Source organism: Lissotriton helveticus, chromosome 2_2 (genome assembly GCF_964261635.1).
Source record: "Lissotriton helveticus chromosome 2_2, aLisHel1.1, whole genome shotgun sequence".
Classification (NCBI taxonomy): Eukaryota; Metazoa; Chordata; class Amphibia; order Caudata; family Salamandridae; genus Lissotriton; species Lissotriton helveticus.
Window position 1 is genome coordinate 66,555,689 of NC_136060.1, and position 13,914 is coordinate 66,569,602.

The following is a 13,914-nucleotide window of genomic DNA, read 5'->3' on the forward strand; positions in this document are numbered from 1 at the left end:
GATCTATTTTTGTCTAGGCATAGCAATAACAGATAGCTCAATAAATAAGAGTCAAGATTCGAGGTAGTAGGAGTTTTTGCAGGTTTATTACAGCATAACGAGGCGGTAAGAGAGTTCATGAGGAGGCAGATCACTAAACGTGTGCTCTACTGTAACATTAGAAGACTTATTTACATGAGGAACTGGAAAATACAGGTAAAATGCATAACTGGTGCAGGAAATCATAATACTGAGAAATAATATGAAACATAGAAAAACGATACATCGGATTGAGTTTTGACTAACTCTCTCACTATGGGGGTCTATTTTATACATGTCAGAAACCGGTCTAACCGTTTCACCTAGGGGAGAACTTAGACAATCAAACTGGCTGACTTATTTTACTAGACCTTAACTTAAGCTTATACTCCTGTTGCGGAGTTGTCTCTAACAGGGAAGGTGCAGTATCATTGTCTTTTGCGGGACAGTCCTTAAGAATAGTACTTTGGCAGTCCTTTGAATCCTGGGAAATGTTCTTTGAGACTGGCTTCAATCCATAAAATTTTTTAATATGCGAAAGATGCACCCAGCCTTTGCGTCCCTCCAACTTCACGGCTGTACGGGTGGCCAGGAGGACCTGTCGGGGCTCCTTCCAGCGAGGCTCCAGCGGACTTGAGCGATCGAAATTTCGCACTAGGACCATGGATCCGGGAACGATTTCATGCGGTGCCACCTCGGTATTGTCTGGAAATGCGGCGGCAACCTGTGAACGACAAGAGTTGAGGGCAGACATCAAGGAAGCTAGGTAATCTGTCAGCATATTACTTGAAACATCGGTAATACTTCGGGGTCTAGGAGTACCCCACATGTTAGGGGGGCGGCCGAAAACGACCTCATACGGGGACAGACCTGATCTGGAATGTGCGACCATGCGCATATAGAACAGGGCAACTGGCAGAGCTATGAGCCAGTCCACACCTTTCTCTTGACAAACTTTTGCAATTCGAATTTTCAGGGTCTGATTATGTCTCTCTACGAGACCGGCTGCTTCAGGATGGCGTACACAATGGAACTTCCACTGGTACCCTAACAAAAGGGACACGTGTTTCATCAACTCAGATGAGAATGGCTGGCCGTTGTCAGAATATACGACCCTAGGGAGTCCATAGCGGGGGAAGAACTCACGAACCAACTGCTTGGCAGTGGTCGCGGCTGTGTAATCAGGGACTGGATATGCTTCTGTCCACCTGGACAAAGCGCATACAACTACAAGGACATACTTGAAACCTCGACATCGCTCCATCTGAATGTAATCCATCTGGAGGACTTCAAAAGGGTGGTCAGGGGGCTGGAATCCACCTTGTTCCACCGGGACACTTTTACCTGGATTGAACTGGCAACATATCATACAGGTACGGACTTTCTGCTTGGCTGCAGCTCGTAAATGCTTGTTGAACCAAATATTCTGGATACTGTCTAACATGGCTTTTTCTCCTAAATGTGCTGGACTATGTGCGGTATTGATAATGACTTGAACCATAGAGTCGGGGAGAAACCATGTGGCTTTACCCTTTGTTACCCATCCCTGATCTGTCTGGACCCCTCCTTGTTCGGACCATTTCTTGATTTCATCGAGAGTAGCATGTAACTGGATATCTATGACATCTTGAGTAGGGTCTTTAACTGTCATACATGTAGTCGGATCTGGAGTGTGTGTCTGTGTTGGATTAACTGTAGTGTCTGGGGTCTGAGCTGTAAGCTTGGCTGTGCGATCTGCTAGATCATTACCTTGAGAAATAGTGTCAGTAACTTTCGTATGTGCTTTGCACTTCATGATAGCAATGGATGTCGGTAAATGTATTGCATCTAACAGAGCTTGAATGAGAAGACCATGCTGAATCTTGGTTCCATGAGAAGTCATGAAACCTCTCTCCTGCCAGAGCACTCCGAAGTCGTGTACAACTCCAAATGCGTAACGTGAATCGGTGTAAACATTAACTTTCAGGTTCTTGGCGTGTATGCAGGCTTGTGTCAGAGCAACTAGCTCTGCTGCTTGAGCAGACAGGGTGTCAATACGGTGTGTTTCAATAACTTCAGTGTCAGTAGTCACTGCATACGCGGCTACTAGTTCTCCTGTACTTGTTCTCATACATGAACCATCCACATAAAGTGTCAGGTCTGGATCTGGTAATGGAATATCTGTCAGATCTTGTCTTGGCTTTGTCATGATGTTAACTACTTCCACACAGTCGTGGGTGGCAGAATTCGAAGTAACTGATGGTAACAATGTAGCAGGATTTAAAACGTTGCAGCGTCTGATTTCTATGTGTGGCTGGAACAGTGTCAGTTCATAACCTGTCAATCGTGCAATAGTCAAGTGCTGAGTCTGTGTTCGGTTTAAAAGAACTTCCACGGAGTGTGGAACTTGTACTGTCAGGGAGTGTCCTAATACTATGGAATCACTTTGTCTGATAGCTAGTGCTGTGGCTGCAACTGACTTGAGGCACGCAGGCAGAGCCTGGGCTACAGGATCTAATGTGCTCGAAAAAAAAGCACAGGGCTTGTATTGTCCTGCTTGATCTTGTGTGAGAACAGATAATGCTGTACCTTCGCGTTCTGTGACGAAAAGTGTAAAAGGCTTACTGTAGTTCGGTGTTGCTAGAACTGGGGCTTGACATAGGGCTTTCTTTAACTCATTGAAACTGAGTGTATGTTCAGATGTCCAAGGGAGGACAGTCGATACGGCTGCCTCCTGTGTCGTTAACTGTATCAGTGGCTTGGCCAGAAATGCATACTGAGGAATCCATTGTCTGCAATAAGAAGTAAGGCCAATAAAAGCACGTACCTCCTTCTGGGTCTTGGGCTGAGGAAGACTCGCTATTAACTGGATACGGTCTGGTGTCAACTGCCTACCCCTCTTGGACAGTAAGTGTCCTAAGTAGACCACTTGCTGGACACAGAATTGAAGCTTAGAAGGGGACACCTTGTGTCCCATCTCGGCTAGGAAATACAAGACTGTAAGTGATGCTCGCTCGCAAGCACATTCAGAACGGGCTGTGATCAGTAGATCATCGACATACTGGAGCAGGGCAGTGTCAGTTGGCATGTGAATGTTGTCTAGTTGTCTCTTGAGTGCTTGACTGTAAATACTAGGACTTTCTGTGAAACCTTGAGGAGCGCGTGTGAACATATAGCTCCTTCCATTTAAACAAAATCCGAAAAGAAACTGGCTGTCTGGATGAATGGGAACACTGAAGAACGCGTTCTTGAGGTCTATGACAGTGAAAAATGAAGCTTCGGAATCAATGACTGTCAATAGGGAAGAGATATCTGGGACAACTGGATACTGGGGAATAATACATTTATTAAGTTCTCGGAGATCAATCACTAATCGATATACTGGGGGTGCATTTGGATCAGTACGTTTCATGACTGGAATGATCGGAGAATTGCATACATTGGAGTCAGTTTCTACAACTACTCCTTGAGCCATGAGCTCGTCAATAATTTTGGATAAGGCTGCTACAGCCTCAGGTGGCAATCTGTACTGTCTTATTCGTGGTAACACTACACCTGGCTTGAGAGTCACACGATGGGGTGTGATTTGCATAAAGCCAACATCAGTTGGACCTTGCGCCCATAGATGTTGTGGAACATTAGACAATCTCGGATCAAAATCTCGTAATACATAGTGACCCTTGAAGTCACGTAGGAACAATCGTATTCCCTCTGGGGAGCAGCATATGACTGCACCTAATTCTTTCAGTGTCTTAATGCCTAATAGATTCTCTGGACATGACTTAGTAAGTAACAGGTCAGTAGTGCGGGACAATGGACCTACTTCTAGAGTAACTGGCTTTGATATTTCATTTACAATAGGTTTTCCTGAAAATCCAAGGGAAACATTTCTTGAGCCTGAGAGCGGAGCCCCTGGAACTTCGGCGTGACTTATAGTGGTCCTACTTGCCCCTGTATCAATCAGAAACTTTCTGTCTTTCCCTAGTACTTGACTATGAACATAGGGACCTTCTTGATCTACAGGTATCTCGATGAGAGGCAAGCCTACCTCCCTCTCTAGGCTGTTTCATGAATATGGCTGATACTCTGGATACTCAGACTGTGCATACTGGTACATCTGCTGTGTAACATGCTGTGTTGCAGCGATAGGCTGCGGATCTGTAACTGTCTGTGGTGCATTCTGTGACTGAGGAGTCTGTGTAACTTGTTCTTGTCTAGGCGGACGTGGTCTTTCTTTAGTCTTACCGGTAGCTATGTTGTGTTTCAGAACTGCACACTCGTTTATAAAATGACCTGGCTGTTTACAATAATTGCAGTTTCCTTTATCGGGAGCTGCAGGATGACTGGCTTGATTCGAACCCCTTTTCTGACTGTCTTGAGGAACAGATTGTGCAACTAGTACTTTCATTTTCGTGTCTTTCATACGTTTTCTCTCATGTTCTTGCTCTTCTCTGATTCTATTCTGGTGATATTGAAGCATCTGTAACATCTGGGACGGGGTATTAGCTTGCCAGGTACTTTCGACTTTCAAAACTCGGTTTTTAATTTGTGGACTTGAATTCTCGACTAATTTAGTAACAAAAAGATGAGGGTATGATTCGCTACTTGTCTTGAGGCCACTGTTTATGGTAAAACATTTCTCAAATCTAGAATAATAATCACTAATATCTTCATCTTGTTTCTGTTTACAGGCTGAGATTGCATCCCAGTCTTCCTTTCTAGTTGTCAATAACCTAGGCAAAACTTGTATTAATAATTCTGGTAATTCTTTACATTTATCTCCAAGACCGGTACCTGGTACTCGTGCCTTGTCTTCAGCTTCTAGAACTGCCCAATCGATCTTTTTCTCTCCCACCTCCCATTCTTTTTCTTTGAGTTTCTCATATACCCCTGCGGGCAACAAGACTTTTAACATTTTAATGATGTCTGGATACGTGTATTCTCCCATACGGAGCATGTCTTTTAATTCTCGGTGGAACCCTGCTGGATCTTTATCATGACAGGGAATTAACTTTTTCATCTCTAAGAGTTCCATCTTTGTGATAGGGGTGTAAACAAACACTCGTTGCATTTCACCACCGTCTGTCTTAATTGGATGTACTTCTCGTAACGGATTCTGTCTGTCTATGTAAAAGGGTTTACTTTCTGGGGGTGAGGCATGAACAAAATGTGGGTTCAGAAACGTTCTGTATTTGTGGCGCTGTTCTAGAATGACACTAATTAAATCGGTACCTAAACCTTTCCATTTATACTGGAGTAACTCGTTCAGGACATCGTGTAACGGACCTGGATCAGAATGTTGACCCTCATACAATGTAATGAGGTGCTGGATCATATACATACCCGCCAGTCGTTGCTCGGCTGGGGGCATTTTCAGAAACATTTGTGCCACTATTTCGTCTGGAAAAGTGGTAGAATCAGTAGTCCATCGGACTGCTGATCGGACTAGTTCTTGTTCATGCATAGTGCTTAACTCACTATAACCGATTCGTGATTTCAGAATGTGATCGGTAGCTTGAAATACTTGTTCCAGAGAACCTTGTTCTGGTGCTGGATGATGAAAAATTGACTTGTGTTCTAGGCGCAAATGGCGATCTGGAAATCTAGATTTTCCTACATACGCTATTCTGTCGGGATTCTCGTCCTCTACCTCTTCAGTATCAGAGTTACTTTCTTTCTCGCTTACTTGTGCTTCTTTGCGTTGTTCGTGTACCCTTATTATTTCTTTACGGATTTTCTTGTACATACTCTCTATACTACTGATGGTCTTATGCTTACCCTCGGCTATATTATCACTCCACCTTGTCAGGACTTTCATTTCGGCTCGATCTTTGGTCGGATAATCGTGTTCCCTTATTAGACAATTAATCAGAAACTTTAATATCATGAGCTGGACTTCAACTTTTCTTTGGCACATGACGTCACTAATACTTTCTGGATCATTCCCTGTACGGATGAAACGATATATTCTGTCTAGATCTTCTTTCATATCTGGTAGGGTGACTAGATACTCGGTCACCTTTCTCACGCGTAATGAATATAAAACCATACTATCCTCGCCTGGGACTGGATCATAGCCACATTCGGTAAGGGCTTTTCTTATTTCTGCAACAGACTGATATCTGGGCGTACGCTGTGACGCTTGTGCATGTAATTCGGCTAACGTTAAACGCTTGTGTGGCGGCGGGGTTCGAGGAGGACCTCCCCCTGCGGCCCCTAAACTAGAGTCGTCTACTGATGCTCTTCGTCCTGGCAGAGTGGGAAATGGAAATGCAGGCTGGACTTGTATGGCGGGCTGGACCGGGGGTACCGTAACAGGTACTCCGGTGTCTGGAGGAGCGGGAAGTGCCTGATTTACAGGGACTGGCGGAGCGGGATTTGCATATTCTGGGACTGTGTCGTCCAAATAGGACGAAATGAAAATATCAGCTGCGGTCGGTTTGTGACGTAGCTTGGTCGGAACTAATGGTGGCGGGAAATTACTGGATGCCTCCGGGGTCGCTTTTGGCAAGCCCTTGGCAAGAAGAGGGTACATACCCTTAATAAGGGCATGCCTCTGTCTGTCTGACTGTTCGGTTTTAACTCGTTCACCAATCTCGATTAATTCCCTTTCTTGGGCTCGTTCTAAGGATTCTCTACTCAATTCTGACTTTCTGATTTCTTTTTCGGTTCTTTTATGAGCTTCTTTGCGCCATAACTCAATGGCATCTTTCTGTGACTGTCTGGCTTTCTTTTTCCATAATGCTTCTTCTACTCTCATGATGCACTCGGCATCCCATGTACCCGATACGGGCCATCTATACTTTTCCTCTAACTGTTTGGTATACTCTACCCATAAATCTAGATACAATATGGCGCTTATGCCATGCTTCTGATACATAAAATGACCTGGACTGTCCCTAGGCGGGACAGGAACTGCTGCTTCTAGCAGACCTTTTCTGGTTTTTAACTGACGCAGTTTTGAAAAGAGCGGCATGACTGAACTATAATCTGGACACAACACAATACACAATAAACACGATAATTACTTCACACTCATACCACGACATTAAAATACATGAATAACATTCAGAACAACAGTTCGAACAGAATACTACCTGGAATACGGAAAACAGAATACATGATTTTTCTCGAGAACAGAACTGACTAGAACAGAAACTAGATGCACTGCTGAAACAGTACGAAACTTACCGGTCTCATACAGAGACACGTCAGGACCCGCATCCACCGAAGTGGACACTTCGTTTGTGGGCCTGTGTACCACCAACCCACGGACCAGAGTCAATTAGATTGACCCTGTCTAGATACTACCCCAGCAACGGTACTCACCGGGCAGCAAGAACGGAAGGCCTTGGACTGGACTGGACTGCTTCGACGCCGGACGGACGAACTTCGGACTTCTGTTACGGGTGGGCCTCCGGATACCTCGGACCTTGGACTCTCGGCTTGGGCTCTGGTCGGGACTCGCCGCGTTCCTCCACCGTCTCGTCTGGATGCTGGACCGCCTCCTCCGTCTCCTCCGTGGGCCTGAGGGATACTTGAAGCAGAAATATCTGCCGGTGCGCAGAAGAGTTCCGTCACGACTGCAGAGGGTCAGGGGGTCGGCGTGGCTTCACCGACGCGTGGGGAAAGGGCAAGTCCCTGTTCGGGCGCCATTATGTGGTATATAAATAAATAATACCGGATCTATTTTTGTCTAGGCATAGCAATAACAGATAGCTCAATAAATAAGAGTCAAGATTCGAGGTAGTAGGAGTTTTTGCAGGTTTATTACAGCATAAAGGACAGGAGCGGGACAACCTGCATAGGAATAGGATGGCAGGGCCCAGCAGGGGGGTCCCAACAGGACTAGCGTGGCCCGGCAGCTGCCGGGGCTGGATCTGGGATGAACGCGCTAACATTTAATAACAATACACGATCATATATACTAAAACAGTTGCATTACAATATATACGATAGGCGGAGCAGTGGGTGTGGTCAATAGCAGTCGCGAAAGATAAGGGTGAAAGTAGGTGTAACAGAGGCGTATACATAGACATGTGATGCAAACGTAACAGAATATGTCATGAATGGGGTGGAAACATGGAGGGGGCTACCTAAGGAGCCGGGACCTCTGACCTAATGGTGCGCGCAAGCTGGCAATGACGTGTTACTAGGAGAAGCTGGGGGCTTCGAACTCTGTGCTAGGAGCAGAGACTGAAGTCTGGAGAGTCAGGGCGACATGTACCTAAGCACTATCTAATATCTGATGTTTAGAGAACATGTTGATAGAATCCAAAAGTTATCGGGGTAAAGGCTAACAGACTCTAAGAATGGTGCATGCATTATTCTACATGTAGTGCGTGATGAAGAATATTAAATGACCACTAAATGCAGTATTTCTCTAACGTGGAGACGTAAAGGCTAGACAATGACGGAAACTATTGATGCGATTCAGTAGCTTTAGGAATGCAGAGAAGGAGGACTGAACTGATAACTGGAATCATAACATACTCTTGGCAGACTCAGAGGCAGAGCCAGGCTGAGCCGGGCACTGCGAGGCAGGAAGTAAGTGAAGGGTCAAGGATACAGGTGGGGGCTGTATCGCTCCTCAGCGAGGCTTCAGGAGACAGGAGCTGAATCTGGTGTCCAGGCCCTTTTGAGGCCTAGAAACGGGGACTTTTACAATGAAATAACGTGCACACTGAGAAACGTGGCAACGTAGCTTTACATAGGCCTGATATTCGTAGTATTCACGAGAACTGGAAACTGACATACTAGAGGTGGACACAACTGTAATTGCGTCTTTAATCGAACATAGGGAATACATATGCATATTAATCATGCACACATAACATATGATGGAGGACGCGTAGGGACACAGAACATGGCAAAATTTAGCACCGAAACTGAGAAACTGAAACTTAGGGACCCATTACGATGGCAAGTGGACTTTGCCCGCCCGCCACCGTAACGGTGAACGGGACTGACCGACAGAGGTGTGGTGGTCCCACTGTATCAGATAGGATGCAGCCACCACCCTGTCAGTCGCATCCTGCATATTATGCAGTGCGGCGGGCGGTGCTGCGGTGCTGTCAGCAGTACCTGCTGCAATGCACAATATGCATGTTGTGCATTGGCATGCACAACGTGACAAGCACCATGCGGTGCCTGTCAGTTTTAGTATGCCAATGTAGGGGGTACCTATGTACCCCAAAAGTGCAGCCCCCTAACTCTCCCCAACCCGGGGGCCCGCAACAGGCCCCCAAAGTGACCCCCACATCCTAATATGGATGGTTGTGCCTGCAAGGCACCGCCACCATATTGAGGGCCTTTTCCACCCAGCCTAGAATCTGACCGACGGAAAAGCCCCGGTTGTCTTTCCATCCCAAGCGGTGCCCCTCGCCATTCTAATTTGGCGGTGGTGAAACGGGAGCATCTGGCGGGTGGATTGCCACTGCCTGGCCAGTGGTGGCCACCGCCGTCCCGGCGGTAGCGATCCACCCGATATGCCAATAGGCCCCTAAGTTTCAGTTTTGTTTTCATTGCAATGCCGATAGCCCGCCATGCGCACAATCGTCATTGCATCAAAATTCAAAAATAGGCCTGGGGAGGTTGGGGAATCTCATCCCCACCAACCCAGGCAAAAAATAAATAAATGTGAAATCCCTGTGATGTCTGCAGCAGAGGGATTTTCCGAGCATGTCCTCATGACGGAATGGTTTCGCCATGAACACACTTGAACTTGTGCTCATGACGAAACCATTCTGTCATGAGCATTGAAGGGGTTAATGCCATTCAAGGTGTAGCACTGAGCGTTTGCCTCCTTGAATGCTGATTAAATATGGGGTGATCACTGAATTGAAATATAATGTATCTTCGATATTATTTTACACCTTACACTGTTTTGTTGTGTCCATGCACAATTTAATGTTTTTTTTATATATACTTCTTGTTTGTAATGATTGTTATTAATCAACAATAAAGTATTTTGTTCGTCTTTGTGATCAGTGTTCACCATGCACACACTTGGATTCGCAGGAGGCCTCCTTGAGTGACATAGTCTTGATGTCATACAGAAGGAGTCTGGCCATTACTATCTTCATACTGTCAGTGCATTCATTATGATAGTACTCAAAGGATATCTCCAGTTGAAACACTGAGGCTAACATAAGTGCACAATGACATTGACATGATAACTGAGTTAGATATCTGTAGATGTGTGAGTATGTGTTAGTGACTCACCTGCATCATGTGACCAAATTTGTGCAGTTATGCAGTAGTGTGATCAGTTGGCCTATTACACCATGTGGCACTCAAGGTTCCAATCCTTGTTGCCACAACATGACATTCAATAGCTCGAAGGGATTTGCAACATAATGCCATGTCGGGGGAGGTCCATGATGCTTGACCTTGTTCAACAAGAGAATGTGATAGGGACTATGGCACAATTTCCATGCGATGGTAGGAAGAGTCTTTTGGGTCTACACATCAACTATGGTCTAGTTCTGCCTGCATATAGGTGTGATCATAAGCTAATTCATAGTAGCAGTTCTTGCAACAACTCTCAGATTGTTCAAGAGGCAAAGCATATCCAGGCAGAGTCCATATCGGATACTTGTCATGTTACATGCCAAGAAGAGGTGTATTCCAGTGAGGAGGAGGTCCAAATTGCCATTATGGAAGGTAGGCCTCATCGACAGTCCACAACTGGATCAAATTAACAGGTGGACATACACAAGAAGAACAGTACCAGGGGACAAGGGTGATGGCATGACACAGGTCCAATGGGAAACTGGCCAAGAGGCACACAACCACGGCCCGTGTAGGGTGCGCCACCGGGCGGTGATGTGGGACGGGGGAGGGGCAGGGTGGTGGGTTGTAAAATGCGGGATACGGACGATTTCAGGTAAGTACCGAGAAAAAAAGAAAATTGCGCACTCTGCATTGTATTTGGCAATGCAGCGCACGTACGAAATTAATTTTTTTTCTCGATGCTTACCTGAAATCGTCCATTTCCTGCATTTTACAACCCCCCACCCTACCCCTCCCACGCCCCACGTCACCGCCCGGCGGCACGCCCTACCCGGACCATGGCTGGAGGCACAGACAAAAGTTACTGGGTAGATCACCATGGTAAATTGTTAAAGTCCACCTCTGCCTCCTCTGATGTGTGTTGTTCCTCCCTGAGAGTGGTGGTGTTTGTGCAAGAAGCATTTGAGGCACACACAGATCAGGGACTGGAGATGTGGCTCCCTGGTCCCCGGCAGTATGTATCTATGCCAGCAAGGAGAGCAGCGAAGTACTAGCAAGGGCCTAGTGGCTTGTCAACAAGGCAACCATTTTGTGGTGGAAGGCACCTATAGTGGGAATGTAGGAGTCCTGCTTCCACTCCATAGTTTGGAGGATGTTGCGAATGGCTCCCAGCTGGTTGGCCACCTCACTGGTGTCACTTTGGCTTTGCTATTGTTGTTGCCTTTGCCTCATGACCCCCGCAGTGTCAGAGTGGGTATGTTCCATTCTGTGGAACGAAGGGTAGGTGCCTTTGATTGCCTCTGATTCTCCTGATTGGGACTTAGGCATTTACAGACTCCCTCTAGCCTGCCCACAATGGTCTTCCTCCATCCAAACCTCATCTACCAGCTGTTGCTGGCTTCCTACCACTCACCATTGGACGACACCTTGGGGGTCCTCAGAGTCCAGGCTTGGGCTTTGGCTGGCAGATGTGGCATGTTCTGTGGTAGGTGAACACCCCCGCCACAATGTCACCCCTTGCTGTAACTGAAGAAGGTGTTCCAATGTAGTACAGAAGTTGCTGAAAGGTGCCATTTTCCAAGGGGGAACAGGATGTCATCACCAACAGATTGGTCATCCAGGACAGGCTGCTGGTCAGGAGGTGTTGTTTCTCCCTCTGCAATTAAATTATAATATGTTAATGAGGATCTATGCTAGATGTTGACATGAGTAACTTTGGCTGGCATACACATGCAGTTCAACATCAATGTGTAGGACAGATGTTACTCCTAGAAATTGTGCCCAAGATTCACCGCAGATGGCTTTCAGATGGCATTATCTCAACATTGTTTACAGAACCACTGTGTGATAAGGGTGATATTTTGTGTCACGCCACACAGTGCAACATTGTTACACTGCTTGCTGGCCGGTCCTACTGATAAGGGTAAGTTGAGGTAAGGTTCACATCAGTCTTGATGATAGCCTTTCTTTTTCATGATGGCTATATTTGATGGCGTTTGACTTATTGACACCACTAATGTTCACATTGTATCAAGTCACCATGTTGGCTGTATTTCTTCTGGCCACTACTCAGCCCACAGCCCCTGGGAAAGTGATGTGCCTTTAGTCATGTATTAATTTTGGATCTGCAGTCTACATTTCACACATAACACCACACCAGTATTCCTTGTTGTGCTGTCTTTCATGCACATTTTGCATTCATGTGGCCAAGGGCTCATATTTGACAGTCATCAACACAACTCTACACAGCTAGCAACCTTCTCACACTGCAGGTATTTGTAAGTACATGTACTTACCAGGAATTCCCTAATCGTGAATACTCATGTGATTTCAGTACACACAAAGTTGACTCCATAGTTCAGTACTGTAGGCACTGGGTACCAACTCCAAGGGGATAGTACTACCCGTGGCCCAAATATTCCCCACCCCTCAGGTGTGTTGTTTTGAGGAACTGAAATTTGAAGTAGGCCTAGTAAAACTTAGTGATTCAATTAGATATTAGTGTGATGCATCTATGACTTTAGTGAAGGTGTTTGAGTATTAGTAACCTCACACATGTACAAGGTGAGGGATTAATGTATGCCTTTTTTTGATCATTTGCCTTTTTGCGAGCATTATAGATTAAACTCGACCAGCGCCATTTTATGGCCTAGTCTGCTTGCGTCAGTAGTGGAAACCTACCATTGCATTTAGAAAAGTCTTTCTCTCGAGAAATAGGCTGACAAATGTAGCCAACTGCTGCTTCTGCCCGTTGGGCCTGTCAAGGTTGTAGGTGGGGGTAGGATGGATAAGCACATTCCAGGAGGTGCTGTGCGGACTCTCCTAGCACTGGCAGAAGGGAGTCACCCTCCTCGACCTTGCTATAACGAGCTGAACTAAACTAAGACTGCTTTGTGTTCCATATATGGTCTTTCCTTTGCACCAACCTGTACCAACTTGTATTTTTCCTTCTTAGGTAACGGTTTCGAAATGTAACAGTATATATGTGATCTGTTGATAATGTGCCAGCAGTCTTCTCGGCGGACCTCGAAGGGTTAGGTCACGAGAGGCTCCTCTGGCAGAGTTTGTTTGTTTAATAAATGATTGAACCTTCTACACTGCCAACTAACTGATTATTAGTAATTGGTGTTAGGGCTATTTGTAAGTATAGCCCTGTTGGGTTGTAATTATTTTTTTGGTACTTCACTTTGTTCTATGCAATACCAATTCTAGGCTATGTGTGTGCAGGCTCATTTAATGGGTATAGGTCCAGGTGAGACAGAGGAGTATATTTTATAGACATGTGGTGCAACACAGAACCACAAACCACCCTGGTGCGACAAGCTGTGTAATTAGCAAAGTGCAGGGTTGCGCTGTGGTTCCGAGAAAACAACGCATCCCTGTATTTTCTTCTATACTGTGCACATTCAGATGACTGGCAACAACGCATGTACCATTTTATTATGGGGCAAGCGTGCCTGCTTTGGTGGACGTCTTCTGTTTGTGCACCAGCACTGGCAGAAAGGACAGGAATGCACCATGTTTTGTAGACACAGTGGATTGCTGCCCTTTCCTTTTGACATAGGGTAGCACAACTAGAAGGCATGCGGCCTTCCCCATGCCAACATAATATCAAAATGCCCATGAGCCTTCCATTGATGTCATGTTTAACCATAGATGGCCTAGAATTCTATCCTTTGGCCT